Source organism: Lygodium microphyllum, chromosome 5 (genome assembly GCF_053477565.2).
Source record: "Lygodium microphyllum isolate KBCC chromosome 5, Lygodium_microphyllum_v1.1.10, whole genome shotgun sequence".
In the NCBI taxonomy this organism is placed as follows: Eukaryota; Viridiplantae; Streptophyta; class Polypodiopsida; order Schizaeales; family Lygodiaceae; genus Lygodium; species Lygodium microphyllum.
The window spans coordinates 56905139-56921120 of record NC_141139.1 but is presented as its reverse complement, the minus strand read 5'-3'; positions in this window follow the sequence as shown (position 1 = coordinate 56921120).

Here is a 15982-nt window from a genome sequence, read left to right as displayed (position 1 = left end):
GTCCTACTTGCTCAAGGTCTATGGCTCCTACGTGTTCCAACTAGACACGATCACATTCCACGCGCATGACTCCTCGCTCCATCCTAAAGATACTCTTTTTTTGCAGCTTGGAGTCTGCTCATATTTGCTCTATTTCTTGTCCTTCAGTGTCGTATTCCACGATATCTACCTCACCCTCACTTTCATCACTGAAGGATTGGCAGTCTTCGTATTCGTCATTAGAATTCTCTTCATTAGACTGCTCGTCATCTCCTAGGACTCGGTCTATCTCTGGTCGTTGGTCAGGAACCAGGGCCCAGTTATACATGAGGTTTAAGTCATGCACTCTGGTCCATTGCCTCTTGGATTCATCTAAGAGATCCTAGAGTGGTTTGAAAATTATCAGCTGGATTGCAAGCTAGCTTGTTCGTTAGGTATTCCAGCATCTCCTGGAGTTCCCTTTTGTTGGTTGGGACTTGGGAGTTGACGGGCTTCGGTTTCCCCCGAAGGCTTCCTGTCATCATGCAGACTGGTATGGAGGGTGTGTCGTTAGCCTTGCCGATTGTTTTGATGACTTGCTCATACGCCTCATGATCAGAGAATGGCAGGTCGATTGTAGCAAGGACATGCAACCAATCTCGCTCGTCCTCTGGGCATGGAATATACTTGGTCAAGGGCCCATAGGACTCCTTGACCTGAGCATTACCCTTGAGCATGGCAAAGATGGCTTCTAAGTCGACTGTGAGGTCTTCCAGGTGTCCAACTCTACTCTCACGGTGTCCGTCCTATTGCCAAGGAAGATCAAGCCGTTACCCCAATCTTCGATGACTCTAGCGTTGCGCATCCAAGGGTGGCCTAATAGGATGTCGTAGTCCAATCCCTTCATGACTATAAAGTCAATAGAGAACTGGACACCTGCAATCTTCACTGGCCAATTCTTAAGCACCCCGAATGGCTTGACTCTCATACCGTCTGCTAGTGTGACATTAAACCTAGCAGTCTCAACAGGTGGGTTTCCCCAAGTCTGAAGCACTACGTGGCTAAGCACACTAACCCCAGTCCCCGTATCCACGATTCCCTTTCTCATTGTATCACCTAGGGCTAAAACTATTAAGACCGCATGCATCTCGGAACCTTCCCAGAAGGCATTGACGTGCAAGGACTTAGGCATGGAGTGCAGCATCAAACTCGGTATTTGCGTCTCTGCATCATGGTCATGAGGGTCTGCCGTGAACTGCTCTTGTGACCCTTCAACCCACTGCTTAAGATCTTGCCATAGGGTGGGATGCTGCCTAAGCAAATCTCCCAGGCTAAGTGTTACAGGGATAGTCACCAACGTGGTTAGGAGATCATTGGGTGTTCGTCTCTCTCCTAACCTGGATTTTCCTGGCCAGTGGTCGTGACTGAACCGTGGCCCTGTAGCAGCGCCGAGGCTTGGCCTTAGCGGCACCTCTTGTGGTGCAGTTGCTTCTCTTGACTTTGGTTGTGGGGGCGAGGTTGGCGTACTTATGCTGGAGAGATCATCGATCCCATCCTCTATGATGGGCTCAGTGTCTTTTAGATGTTCTTGGGCTTCCTTCACCCATTCTTTCACCTTTTCTATGGCCTCTAATTGTCGCTTCGGGTGCGGGTACTCCCCTACCTTAGCGCTTCCCTTTTCGGCCGTCTTAGGGACTGACGTCTCTGCTTCTGCGTCAGAGACCTTATTTCCAGTGAGCAGAGTTGTAGCACTCTCCGTTTTTAGTGTGATTTTAGCTTTCGACTTCCTCCTCCACTGTCTACGGCCCTTCTTCCCTATTGAGGCTGCATCAAGATTGCTAGGTCCTGGCAGAGAGATGCCAGCCTGCTTTGTTTGGGCACGGGTCATGACCTACAATGGGATAGGCGTGGCTTCCCCGTCGTGGTTCTCGACACCAAACAGCCCCAATGGGACAGATGGCTCGTTGGCTGAGCTAGACGACGGCTTTCGCCTTGGGCAGTCGACGAAGAGATGGGTGATTCTGCACTCCGCACATCTTTGGTCATCCTTGTCTCTATTTTGCTACTCCCTTTCAGGGCAGCATGATGAGACATGACCTGGGTGGCCACAGGTCCAACAGGTGATTGGATCCTGCGTCTGCCCTCCTAGGCCTTTACCTCGTCCTCTTCCTAATGCCATCACCGGTACGGGGCGATAATACATGAGGATAGAATTCCCCTCATCGTCATGCAAGACATAAGGGCATATGTAAGCTTCTTCCTCGTTTGGTTCTTCCATATAGTGGACAGGAGCGTCACTCGATGGATGGGTTACGTAAGGACCAGGCGGTCTAGGAATGCCTGTAGGATTTATCTCGAGCCAGGTCGTTGAGGCCGTTGGCTTCGCAAACTTGCTCGAACTGCTTAACAAAGATGTATGGGTCGTCATGGGGTTGGTACTTATCGAGTTGCTTGGCAACAATAGGGATTTTAGACTGGCTCTTTGAGCCTTGGTTTGCTCCTAATCCTGTGAGCAGCAATGTCGCTAGAGCCGTGGCACTTTGCTCTACAAGCCGTGTTATCGAGCAGCCGCTTCATGAGAAGCTCACTCAGCGTTAAGTCTCCTTCTAGTGCTCTCTCATGGTCCGTTCGATTTCTGCCAGCCAAGTTCAGCACCCGCTGTACCTCTCGCGACTCCATGCTTTGCCTTTGGCTCCTAGCCAGTTGATCCCTATTGTATTCAGCCATGCTTTGCAGTGCTTTGCGGACCAGCTTTCTCTCCTCTTCTAGATCTGCGATGATAACGTCCGTTGTCCTACCACGGTGCTCGTACCGAGCATGAGTGTCGTAACTGTTGACCAACTACTGAACAGCATCTGGAAAGGCTTCTAAGTCTAATTCCTCGTTAGATCTGCGGTCTGAACTTTCTTTTGCCATTGTCGAGTTATCGTGCTCCACCAAACTATCGATTAGGTTCAGTAGACTTGTTAGATCCACTTCATCAGCGTCCCTTGCTTGGTCCTACTTCTGTGTGTTGATGGTTTGTCTATGTATTGTGTTCTCTCCTATTGGTGGGTTCCTTGAGTGGTTTATCTAGGTGAGTTCCTTCATTTATTTAATACAGTCCTCAATTTATGGCCACTCAATGTGTCTTTCCTTGTGCACTTGTGCTCAATCAAGCTTTCAGTTTCCTTAAGTGTACTTCAAGTGCGAAAATTCAGGGTGAGTGCAGCAACCAATTCCTAGACGTCTTACGCACTCTCGCGTTGTTTTGGGCTGAATAGGCTTGTTGGTCAATTTCTTGGCCGTCTTGTCAAGGTTTAGGGTTTCTCTAAGATGTTGCCTCATTCGTTTTTGGTCCAATTAGGCCTTACAACTCAGCGGTTTGCGTCTAAGCCTCTGGATCTCGCAACTGCCCACTTCTAGCTGCTAAGTAGTGGCACCCTACGATTTTTCCTATTCCGTGTGCTAGAATCAAGTTCTGAGCGCCCTACGGGCTTTCGACAGTTTGCGCTGCTCAATTCTAGCCGAGTCAGGTCAAATTCCTGAAAATTTGGTAAAAATCTACACTCGGCCCAACTGGTCTGAATTGCAGGGTCCGGGTGGGTTACTCGAACGGGCCGAGGGCACTGAATTTGGGACTTGGACAGGGTGGACTCGGACGGGGTCTCTTGGACGGATTGGCTCAGACGGGCCGAGCCGTTGATTCGGACGGGGTCGCTCGGACGGTTTGACATGTGGCAGAGGGCCGAATTTGTCCACGGTCTGAATGGTAGACTCGGACGGGCCGAGTGGGCCGATTAGGGTTTTGGTCGGACGGGCCGAATGGCAAGGGGGCCGAGGGCCGATTCTAGGACTCGGCCTAGACGTGACCGTTTGGACGGGCCGAGCGCGACGCACGTAAACAACGTGAGCTCGATTTCGATTGTTTCTCGTGCTCCACTCAATCATACCAGGCACAAACCTCCAGATCCTACCTAAGAGGGTAAGAGAAGGGATTCATATACCTGGATTGACTGGTGGGCTCGTCGTTGGTGCGATCGAATCGAATCGGGCGGTAGCTCTCTCCCTCTCTCTTTCACACTGAAATGGTTGCAAATGAGTCCTCCCTTGGCCTCTTGGCTCTTACACCCCTTTCCGGGTATGGTGTTGATGCCCCCAATCACTCACTTGCCGATCTTAAGCATTGCAAGCAAGCTTTTTGCCATTTTTGCACGATTTTTGCCATGTTTTGCCCTGTTTTGCAACAGTAAACCCTACCCTTCTCCGGTGCGATTTGTTAATCCTATCCTACTCTAAATGCAACAAGAATCGAAAGCAAAATACTAATGATTTCTCCATGTTTCCTAATCATCAAACAAACAAAATAATCCAAAATACTTACTTGTTTTGAAGATCAAAAACACCCAAACTTCCTACTTATCTCAAGCTCCGGTTCGGGGATGAATCCCTTACTTCGATGCTCGATATGAGGTGTGCAAGTGCTCAAGCTTGAATCCGTGGTCCCAGCAACGGAACCAAAATGTGGGAGCTTTTGCTTGACCGCCAAGACCCACAGACCGCTTATTGTTTCAAGCGTTCCAAGCGAGCTCTAATGGCTATCTCTCACCTAGCCGGCGTGCCGTCGATCCTACAAGTGTAGTGAGCTTACCTTAGTGCCGATATGAGTTGCCTCCTCTCTCCCACACACCGGTAGCTCCACGATCCTAGATGCTATCTCAAGCATCCTCAAGTCTCCTCCACCTCCAAGCTCCATCCTCCATAGCCGTGCGCGCAAGAAGAGAGAAGGGAAGAGAAGAAGATAAGAGGAGATGGTAAAGAGCTTCACCCTCTTGATCCCTCACTCTCTCACACACTCACTCCCTCACACTCTCACACTCCCTCTCTCAAGAGCACACACAAGCAAGAAGGTGAGAAGGTGAGAAGAAGAAGAAGACTCCTTTTGCCACACACCAAAGAATGATCTCTTATTCACTTTTTGAACTTTATATATACAAACCCTAAAATCCCATGGACACCCATCCCTTTTTTACATGACCGGCCATTGTGGCAAGGTCCTTTTTCCGTTTCCCTCTTCTAGCCTTGTGCCTCTAGCCTACACCCATCTAATATTTTACAATTGGCACAGGAGGGAGCCTGGCACTCTTTTACAATAATTTTTCGAGTTTTTTGAGGTGCCTTTTCTTTTAAGGTTGTGCTTTTTGCCCCGGTTCATCTTTAGAGGTCGCTTGCATGTCTTTGCTCTTTTCCCATCTTCCTTTTGCTTTTTCCTCCATTTTTCTGCCATCTCGACTTGGGGTTAACACGTCTGCAAGTAGATTCAAGAGATAAGGAAGGAATGGATTTTGAGATGGAAGAGCGTAAGAGAAGATGGCTTAGTCGAACACCGGCATAGGGGGAATTGAGCTAACTCTCTCCCTTGCAGCCTCTCGGGATAACTCCTCTCTCTCTCTCTCTCTCTCTCTCTCTCTCTCTCTCTCTCTCTCTCTCTCTCTCTCTCTCTCTCTCTCTCTCTCTCTCTCTCTTAGGGCTTCCTTGTGCCTGCCATGCCTCATATTTATAGTGAGTTTGAGAAGAGGGGTTGTGGCTAAGAGGAAGAGCTCTTTGTGGAGGGGATCTTGGAAAAATCAGTGATCTAATGCTCAAATCATAAGTCTAATGGTTCCATTGGCTTTGAAAGGGGGGTAAAACTCCAAGACACTTGCTTAGAAATCTTTCAGATCCCTCCTTTTTCTCCATGTTCGAAGTGATGTTTACTACCTGTAAATTGCGATCATGGCACGTTTGATTTTGCCAATCTCTCTTTTTTTTAAATGACATCCAGTTCTAGAAATCTCCATATCTTCTTAGGATAGTATCTAAAATATGCTAGTTTTTCCCAAAATCTAATATTGTTGGACCATCCATACTATACACATTAACACTAGTGATTAATATGACTCATAACTCTCATTCATGTTGTAACTTCCGTGAAGGATGGGTATGGTCCTTGTTAATTCGAGAAAAATATCAGATTATGACTCTCAATTTTTTTTACATATATTTTTAATTAAGTAAAAATCATTAATTACTAAAGTCTACAAGTAGATTTGAGAGATAAGGAATGAATAGATTTTGAGATGGAAGAGCGTAAGAGAAGATGGTTTAGTCAAAGACTGGGATAGAGGGAATTGAGCTAACTCTCTCCCTTGCAGTCTCTCGGGGTAACCTTCTCTCTCTCTCTCTCTCTCTCTCTCTCTCTCTCTCTCTCTCTCTCTCTCTCTCTCTCTCTCTCTCTCTCTCTCTCTCTCTCTCTCTCTCTCTCTCTCTCTCTCTCTCTCTCTCTCTCTCTCTCTCTCTTACAGCCTCTCGAGGCTTCCTTATGCTCCTTGTGCCTCCCATGCCTCATATTTATAGTGAGTTTGAGAAGAGGGGCTATGGCTAAGAGGAAGAGCTCTTTGTGGAGGGGATCTTGGAAAAATCAGTGATCTCATGCTCAAATCATAAGTCTAATGGTTCCATTGGCTTTGAAAGGGGGTAAAACACCAGCACACTTGGTTAGAAATCCTTCAGATCACTCCTTTTTTTTCTCCATGTTCGAAGTGATGTTTACTATCTGTAAATTGCGATCGTGGCACGTGTGATTTTGCCAATCTCTCTTTTGTTTTAATGACATCCAGTTCTAGAAATCTCCGTATCTTCTTAGGATAATATCTAAAATATACTAGTTTTGCCCAAAATCTAATATTTTTGGACCATCCATACTATACACATTAACACTAGTGATTAATATGACTCATAACTCTCGTTCACGTTGTAACTTCCGTGAAGGATGGGTACGGTCCTTGTCAATCCGAGAAAAATATCGGATTATGACTCTCTATTTTTTTACATTTATTTTTAATTAAATAAATATCGTTAATTATTAAAGTCCACAAGTAGATTCGAGAGATAAGGAAGGAATGGATTTTGAGATGGAAGAGCGTAAGAGAAAATGGTTTAGTCAAAGATTGGGATAGGGGGGATTGAGCTAACTCTCTCACTTGTAGTCTCTCGGGGTAACCTTCTCTCTCTCTCTCTCTCTCTCTCTCTCTCTCTCTCTCTCTCTCTCTCTCTCTCTCTCTCTCTCTCTCTCTCTCTCTCTCTCAGGGTTTCCTTGTGCCTCCCATGCCTCATATTTATAGTGAATTTGAGAAGAGGGGCTGTGGCTAAGAGGAAGAGCTCTTTGTGGAGGGGATCTTGGAAAAATTAGTGATCTAATGCTCAAAGCATAAATCTAAGGGTTCCATTGGCTTCAAAAGGGGGATAAAACTCCAAGACACTTGTTAGAAATCTTTCAGATCACTCCTTTTTCTCCCTGTTCGAAGTGCTATTTATTGCCTATAAATTGCGATCGCGGCATGCATGATTTCGCCAATATCTCTTTTTTTTAATGGCATCCATTTCTAGAAATCTCCATATCTTTTTAGGATAATATCTCAAATATGCTAATTTTTCCCAAAATCTAATATTTTTGGACCATCCATACTATACACATTAATACTAGTGATTAATATAGCTCATAACTCTTGTTCACGTTGTAACTTCTGTGAAGGGTAGGTACGGTCCTTGTCAATCCAAGAAAAATATCAAATTACGACTCTTGATTTTTTTAACATTTATTTTTAATTAAATAAAAATGGTTAATTATTAACATTAGTTAGTTTTTAGTTTGTAATCTTACTAACTTATTAATTATTCACATTTAGTCTTTAGTTTGTAATCTTACTAACTTATTAATTGACTAACTAACTTTTAAACTAACCAACTAACCTTTAATTGTGTGAAAATATTACAATTTGGGAGAAGGCTTGAAGCAAGCCTCAACAAGCCTTTTGATCACCCAGACGAAGAAGAGAACCAACTCATACCTCTCCAAGGTGAGCCATGGTTGTCCTTGAAACCTTTACCTATAGGTATTGAAAACTAAGCTAAAGCAATGCCATCTTGAGCTCCTCAATGATGATGCAGTGGCTTTGATACCAATTAAAGGGAGTGAGCCCTGAGTGGGAGCACATGAGTAGAAGTAAGAGTCATGGTGGGAGGAGCAAGAGCAAGAGAAAGAGAGAAACAAGATGTCGAGACTCCAATAGTCACAATGTGTGATTTGCATTTCCTAATTCAAATATCATTGAAAGAATAAAGAATGAAGTGACAATGATGGGAACCCACCACCTACAATGTATAGGTGAAATGCATTTTTCTTAGTTACGAGGATGCAAATGAGATGGGTTATCACCTATGGGATCCGCAAGCTTGGAAGGTTATCCACCACAACCATGATATTATTTTCCATGTGAGGAGAAAATGCATAAGTAGTCTGAGAAAGTTGTTGGCATATACATGGTGCTATTTCAAGAGGAGCCTCTTATTACTATGCAACCAGTTAGAGAATAGTTGATTCTCCAATGGCCTGTGACCATGATATTAGATAGGATGTACATGCCCCACATTCTATTTTGAGAATGTTATCTTTACCACATCATCCTTTCTCATACGAACCTAATGATAGTCAAATCTTAGATCTATCTTGATAAAGTACATACTCCAAATCTCTCTAGACATACGAGTTGTCTCCCTATGCCCAAGTGTTTCAGCTAGTCATACTCCAAGTCAATATCAATGGGACTAATATCTACTGCAATCAAATCAACAGTTGCCATGTAATTCTTAGCCAAATATATAGGCACCTTAGAACATATTTGTGTGCTAATTTTCTCATCACCATTAGCCACTTGTACTTTGAGGAGATGTTGTAATTCCATGGGAAAGCATTTTAGTCTATCAATGGCTCATTTATTGATAAAACAATGGGTAGTGCCACTATCCACTAAGATAAAAACATTCTTGTTCCATTCATTTTTCCCTTGAATATGCAATGCGCTATGGCTCCTAGACTCTATCCATGCATCCATAGAGATGGAGAAAATGGAAGTGGTGATGTATGAGGGTATGATAGAAATATTGGGATCACCACACAAACATCTACCCACATCAAAAGGGAACCCATCAGACAAGTCATAAAATTGCTCTTCTTCAAAATCCTGTTTATACTCAGCATTTTCAACATGTGCCATGGTATTCATAGCATTCAAAGCATTCAGGTCTTCATCCTCATTTTCCTAGTCTTCCATGATGTACATGCTATGAATCTTAACCTTGGTTGTTTCATAAGCCCATTTAGAGGCATGATCTATTGTGTACTTATCCCCATACTTGAAACATAGAGCTTTTTCTTTTCTTTCCTTTACTACATTTTTTGGAATAAACTATTGACCACTCGAGCTAAGGAATTTCTTGGTCTATTTTTAGCACACTTATCATCTCTCCTTAGGATGAATCCTACCCCAAAATTGCCTTGTTTTCATTCAGTATTAAAGTTGGGGAAAATGGGCATCTTTGGGCTAGTATTGGGTATGTTATTTCCTCTATAAAGAGCTCCATATTGGCTTTGCCTTATGGGAGTTATTTGTTATCCAAGACCTTATGGTACTACCGTGCATATCTTCTATTGCATCAAACAAAGTGGGTGGTTTTTGAGCCATTATATCAATAGGGAGGCTTAAATCTAGCCCATAGATATACCTGTGCAACTTGGCATCATCACTTATACTTTCAATATACATTTTCAAATACATTAACTATATTTGTGTAATCTCAATGGTCAAATGATTGCTATTTGGGCCATCATTATTAAAAGGGCTCCTAGATCAAGTGGGTAGGCTCTTGCCAATGGTAGGCTATTGTCTCACTATGGGGCTAGCTAGATTTACAACTAGAGAGCTCAAAAAAGGCTTTTCAGTTTTGTGTGAGGGCTCACCAACCTCCTAGGTACTAAATGGGATACCCCTATCCCTAATAATGCCATGCACAGGCAATGTACATGCTCCAATGGGGGAGGCCATTTGGCTTCAAGCTTGGACTCATTCCCCTTCTCTTGTACCTAAGTAGTGCCTAACTTAATAAAAGAGTGGTAAAGTGGTCAAGTATTTGTTAAGTCCAAGAGTTGGAGAGAGGACCATTTGTTCAAACATCTTATCCATGTTGGAGAGCATGTTGCCACTTGGAATGGTGAATCTCATGCTAACAAAGGGTATGATTTAGCATGCTATAGGGGTCCATTTGCAATACCTCTTCTTGTATCTCTTCGGGGTGCTGTTGGGTTGAGCTGGGCTCATTCATGGATACTGAGAGTCTCTGATGTTCCTCTGAAACTCCTCCTAGGCCTTCCCTTTTTCTCTACACCTTGTCATTTTTTGTGTAGTCCATAAGACCTTCATACACTAAAATTGCAACAACTTTTAGCATGTAACTCCAATTGAGGAGATTTTTAATTATTCATATTGAAGGAGAATGCTCTCTTTGCAATGAGCTATAGAGCTTTAGTATGAAAACTTTTGTAACGTGTTTTCTATGATTGTCTAGAATTTCTTGCACTTTGTATACTATCTATCTTTGATCAAATTTCCATTGTTTGACCTCCTTATGGGTTGAAATCCCTATGGGACCCACTATCTAGCATAATATCACTACAAACACGTGGAGTCTATACATGGTCTTTAATTTATTGAGAAACCCTTACAAAAGGTATGAATACCATACATCCAACCCTTCTTTCAATCCATTATGCATACAACCAAGTGCCACTATCAATCTTCTTCAATCCATTATGCATACCCTTCTTTCAATCCATTATGCATACAACCAAGTGCCACTATCAATCTTCTTCAAATGGGGTAAAGGGGAATGTAAATGGGTGAATGGGGATGCATCAACATTTGCAAACAAGTTTGGGCTCCGAATTGAGGGGTGTGCAAAGTTCTTCCTTAAACTAGGTTGTGCATCCCTTTAGGATCATTAGTGACAAGGGAGGGTTACCTCACTCTTGTCTTGCCACCTCGCCTTGCATCAATCTTTTCCTCAGCCAAAATAGACATGGAAATAGCATATTAAGTTAATCAAACACCATGCAATGCAAGTTTTATTGAAAAAGTTTTTTGCTTTCAAAGACATGTCACAGTAATAAGGAAAGTGGACTGAGAAGGGATTACCTCAATAGCTCAATGACTCACTAGCTACTAGCTTATTACCCCTTTTGCAAATTTTATTAGATTTACTTGAGGAGAACATGCAAACCAACCAAAGTGGTTACAAGCTAGGATATTAAGGAAGAAGATCAAGCCGATCCATAACTGTTGATACATGCAATGAGTAATTCAATGGAGACTAACGCAATCATTGGATCCACTTTATTATGCAATGAGTAATTGAATGGAGACTAATGCAATCATTGGATCCATTTTATTATACAATAAAATGGCCAAAAATATATCTCAAGCATTTGGCATGGACTTAAGAAATGGATAAAAAGAGAGGGTTTAGGATTCATCAAACACCTTTTTCCATGCTTGAAGAAATTGGATAAAGATTTCTCGATTATGGGACCCAAATCCTTCACCAAATCAATATGTAGAGAAAAATGCCTTCAATATCTTGTAACCTCCAACCCTAAGACTCTTTCACTGCTATAGTGAACTCCTTTGAACCTTGCATGAGCCTCCCTTCAAGAATTTGAAAGCTTATGGAAAGCTTTCATTGCTGCCATGAAGAATCCCTTTGAACTTGAGCTCCATGTCTTCAATCCTGAGCAAACCTGACCAAAAAAGGTTGTAGATAGGTCCTAGGGGTGAGAATCAAAGGCTTCTTGAAGATTCGCAAACTTGGGGCAGAGTGGCTATGGCTATACTTTGTTGTCCACAACAAGATTCACTTCAAGATGTGAGGACTGTCAAGAAAGGGAGGGAAGGAGTCAAAAAAGAAGGATGCCATTTTCCAGGGGGAAGAAAGGCTAGAAGCTTAATCATTGAGTGTATAGCAAAGAAGACATCAAGATGATCAGTGTAAAATGCAGTGCATTTTGCAGGCAGGCTTTTGGGGCTCAACGTGAATTGTTGCTATAGGAAATTAGTGTATATGGGGACTGAAGAACAAGAATAGGGATTAAGTTTCTCCTTGGGAATCCGTGGTAGCTTGGCAAGAAGAAGAGAAAGAAAGTATTCCACAAAAAGGACCTATAGTTTGCCCTTTTCTCTAAATTCTGTGGTGGCCTTCTTTACCAAGAGCCTTTAAAATTTTACATGAAACTTAGTGATGACCTACGAAGTTACTCTTGCTACCTCTAGATACATCCATAACTCTAGCCATAGCTCCTCTATGTTTTCCAAGAAAGCTACTAGCTGTAATGAATGAAGCTAAGAGGAGAGAGGAAAAAGAGTTGAAGAGAGAGAAAAGAGCAAGAAGAAGAGAAAGGAAGACTAAAGAGGAGAGTGAAAGACAAAAAAGAGGTGAGAAGGAAGGAGGAAGCCATGGAAGTTGAAGATGAAGGTGAAGAGTTTGCTCTTATTAATAACTAGTTGACCTATTTTGGGTCTCTTACACATTATATACCCCAGTCAATCTGACTGGGTGTCTAACCCCTAGTTTCTATGTATCCTGCTTGTTACAATTCATCCCCACCTTGAAGGTTTTTGCCCTCAAAAATGAAGATAATTGGAGGGGAGTGATGGATGGGCTTAGGGAGGGGTGCATAGTACTACTCTGAGCCACATTACAATGAAAATGGGTGGGTAAAGACTAGGGATAGCATGATGTCCATGACTGGCCTACTGTGGTAAAATTGTCATAACTTTTGGTAGGCTGCTCCAAATGGGGCATGCTACATGTCTAAACAAAGCTTATGGCAGGTACTTTTAGTCTAAGTAGGATGCACATGCCTGAGATTTGGGTAAGTATAAAACTATTCTAAAATAGTGTCCAGTCTACAAGCAGAGGGTGGTCAAACTGGGGCATAACTTGCTAGTCTTCAGCCCATTGGACCTCTTGGAGGTGAGGAAATTCATTGAGAATGGTGGTTGGGTTCCAAGAGGCTTTTTCCAAGGGTGGGCCTTGCATTTGATGAGGTACTCCTTGATGGATCAAGACCTTAAGTGCTTATCTCGTTGTCAAATGATTGCCTCAAGGATATACTGAATAATGACTTCTTCATCTATGGGGGGGAAGTTCTTCCACATAGTCCACTGAGGTACCCATGAAGGGTTTCAGCTAGCTGACATGAAACACATTGTGGATTTTGGTAGAGGGAAGCTCTAATCGGTAGGCCAAGTCACCAACTCTCTTCAGGATTTAGTAGGGGCCATAGAAGCAGTGGGCCAGCTTGTTACTACTGCCCTCTTTGAGAGTGGAGTAAAAGGAATTAAGCACTTTCAAGAGGACCAATTCCCCTTCTTAGAATTCCAAGTGCCTTCTTTTCTCATCAACATAGAGTTTCATATGTGTTTGTACCTTTTGAAGATTCACTTTGCATTGTTGAAGTAGGGCTTGCATGGCAATCCAACTTGGCCTGCCAACTCTAAGGGTTTATCTTATCATTGAATAAGGCAGTGGGGAGGGGAATTTATACATATATAAGGCCTCAAAAGGGAAAACTCCATTGCTTGAGTGGGTGGAGTTGTTACAGGAAAACTCAACCAAGTGGAGCCATATATCCCAACTGTGTTGTATTCATGCAACTTGAAGACATATTCCATAAACTGAGTGGCCACCTGAGAGGTAGTGTATTGGGTCTTAGTGGGGATAAAGTGGGCAGCTTTGGTGAGGTGACCAACTACCACATATATATTGTTCCACCCTTTCTTGGTCATGGGGAGGCCAGTGATGAAGTCCATTGTAATATGAGTCATTTTCCCTTCAGGAATAGGGAGGGGATGCAAGAGGCCTACAGATCTAAGTGTACTGTCTTTGTTCTGTTGGCATGGAACACATTTGGTCACAAATTCCTTGACATCCCTCCATAAGCCTTTCCAATGAAAGCTCTTGGCAATCCTGTCATATGTTTTGAAAACACCCAAGTGACTAGTAGTGGGGCAAGAATGCATCTCTTCCATGATCTTTTATGTGAAGGGGGAAGTGTGTGGGATGATGATCTTGCCATGGGACCAAATAAGGCCATGCTTGAGTTGATATTGGGAGTTTTCAATCATGAACCCATGTTGTAATTTCTAAAAGATGTGGCTAAAATGATCATTTAACAAATAAGCTTCTTGAAGCTCTTCAATCCAATCACTATGCAACTCTAATAGAGGATACTTTTCATGCCCACATCCGAGAGAGTGAATCAACCATGATATTATCTTTGCCCCGAGTGTGAGAAATGTCAAACTCATAGTTTTGTAATGTTGCCACCCATCACCTTTGCTTAGGAGTCAAAGTGGACTGAGTCAAGAAGTACTGGAGGACTCAGTGGTCACTTTTTACTTGGAACTAGTTGCCATACAAATAGTGCTGTCATTTCTTGATAGCATGTAGGATGACCAACATCTCCTAGACATACACATTCATTTTCATCTCCTTCTTATCAAGCTTGCGGCTCTCAAATGCAATCACATCATGCTCTTGCAGCAATATTGCACCAATACCCCTGCTACTAGCATCACAATGGATGGTAAATAGCTTAGAGAAGTTAGGGCAAACAAGGATAGGGACGAAAGTAAGAAAATCCTTTAATTTCTTGAAGCTATGATCAACAATGGCATCCCAAAAGAATGATTCATTTTTTAATCGATTAGTCAAAGGTGCTGCAATGGTGGCATAGTGCTTAATTAAGCATCTGTAGAATGAAGAGAGACCAAGGAAGCCACACAATGAAGTGGCGGTGGATGGAGTGAGCCAGTCCGTAACACATTGTACCTTATTTGGGTTAGCTTGTATGTCATTTTTGCTCACAATGTGTCCCAAAGTGCTCCAAAGATGTCTACATGAAGGTACATTTGCTCTCCTTAGCAAAGAGTCGATGCCTCTCAAGATGTCAAACACCCTTCTAACATGTGTCAAGTGATCCTTTGGTGACTTGCTGTAAATGAGGATGTCTTCAAAGAAAACAGGCACAAACTTGAACAGAAAGGGTTGAAGGATTTTATTCATGAGACTTTGAAATGTGGCGAGGGCATTAGTCAACCCAAAGGCATCACTAGAAAAGCCCATGATCAATCCTAAAGGCTATCTTGATCTCATCTCCCTCCATGATAAAAATCTAATGGCAGCCAGAGCGTAAGTCATAGTGAAAAAGAATTCTCCTTTCAACTCATCCAACAAGTCGTCAATCCGTGGGATGGGGTAGTGATTCTTCACTATGATTTTGTTCAAGTCTCTGTAATCGATGCACATGCAAAAAGAGCCATCTTTCTTCTTGACTTGCTTTGCAACCTCTTCACATTCACACTTGGAGAGTCTATAAGGTGGCTTGTTTATATTGGCTTGGAATGGGGCTCTAAATCAAGGGTGGTCTACTTGTCTCTTAGGGGGGATGGTTGTAGGCATCTGCAAATATATCACTATACTCCTCAAGTAGGGCGGCCCGCAAGGCTGAATCATTAGATACTTTAGAGGGCTGACTTGAATTGTCCTTATTCAATTGCACGACAAAGATTTGTGAGCATTTCTTAAACTCCCGTTTGAGTTGCTTTGCTATAATGAGTTGAAAATCAACATGATCTTGAACTCCCTCTAGGCGGATGAGTTGTCCATGCATCATAAACTCCATGTAGAACTGAGAGAAGTCCACAATAAATTTTCCCAATTGTTTCAGTCAATCACAACCCAATACAACATCAATGGGCCCATATCTAGGGCAATTAGATCAACCAATGCAACATAACTTTTAGCCTAGCATAAGGGGATTGTGGGACATATATGTGTGCTGACTTCTTCTTCTCCATTTGCTACTTGGACCCTCAAGGGGTTGTGTAATTCCATAGGGGTGCATTTTAACCGGTCAATGGTTGATTTATTAACAAAACTGTGAGTGCTACCACTATCCACAAGGATAAAGACATGATTCCCATGGATACTACCTTGAATGCACAGGGTGCTAGGGCTCCAAGAACCCGTCCAATCATCCAAGGAGATAGAGAAAAGGGAAGTGGTAGGCGAGTGGGATGTCAAATCAAGTATCTATGATGGACAGTTGCCC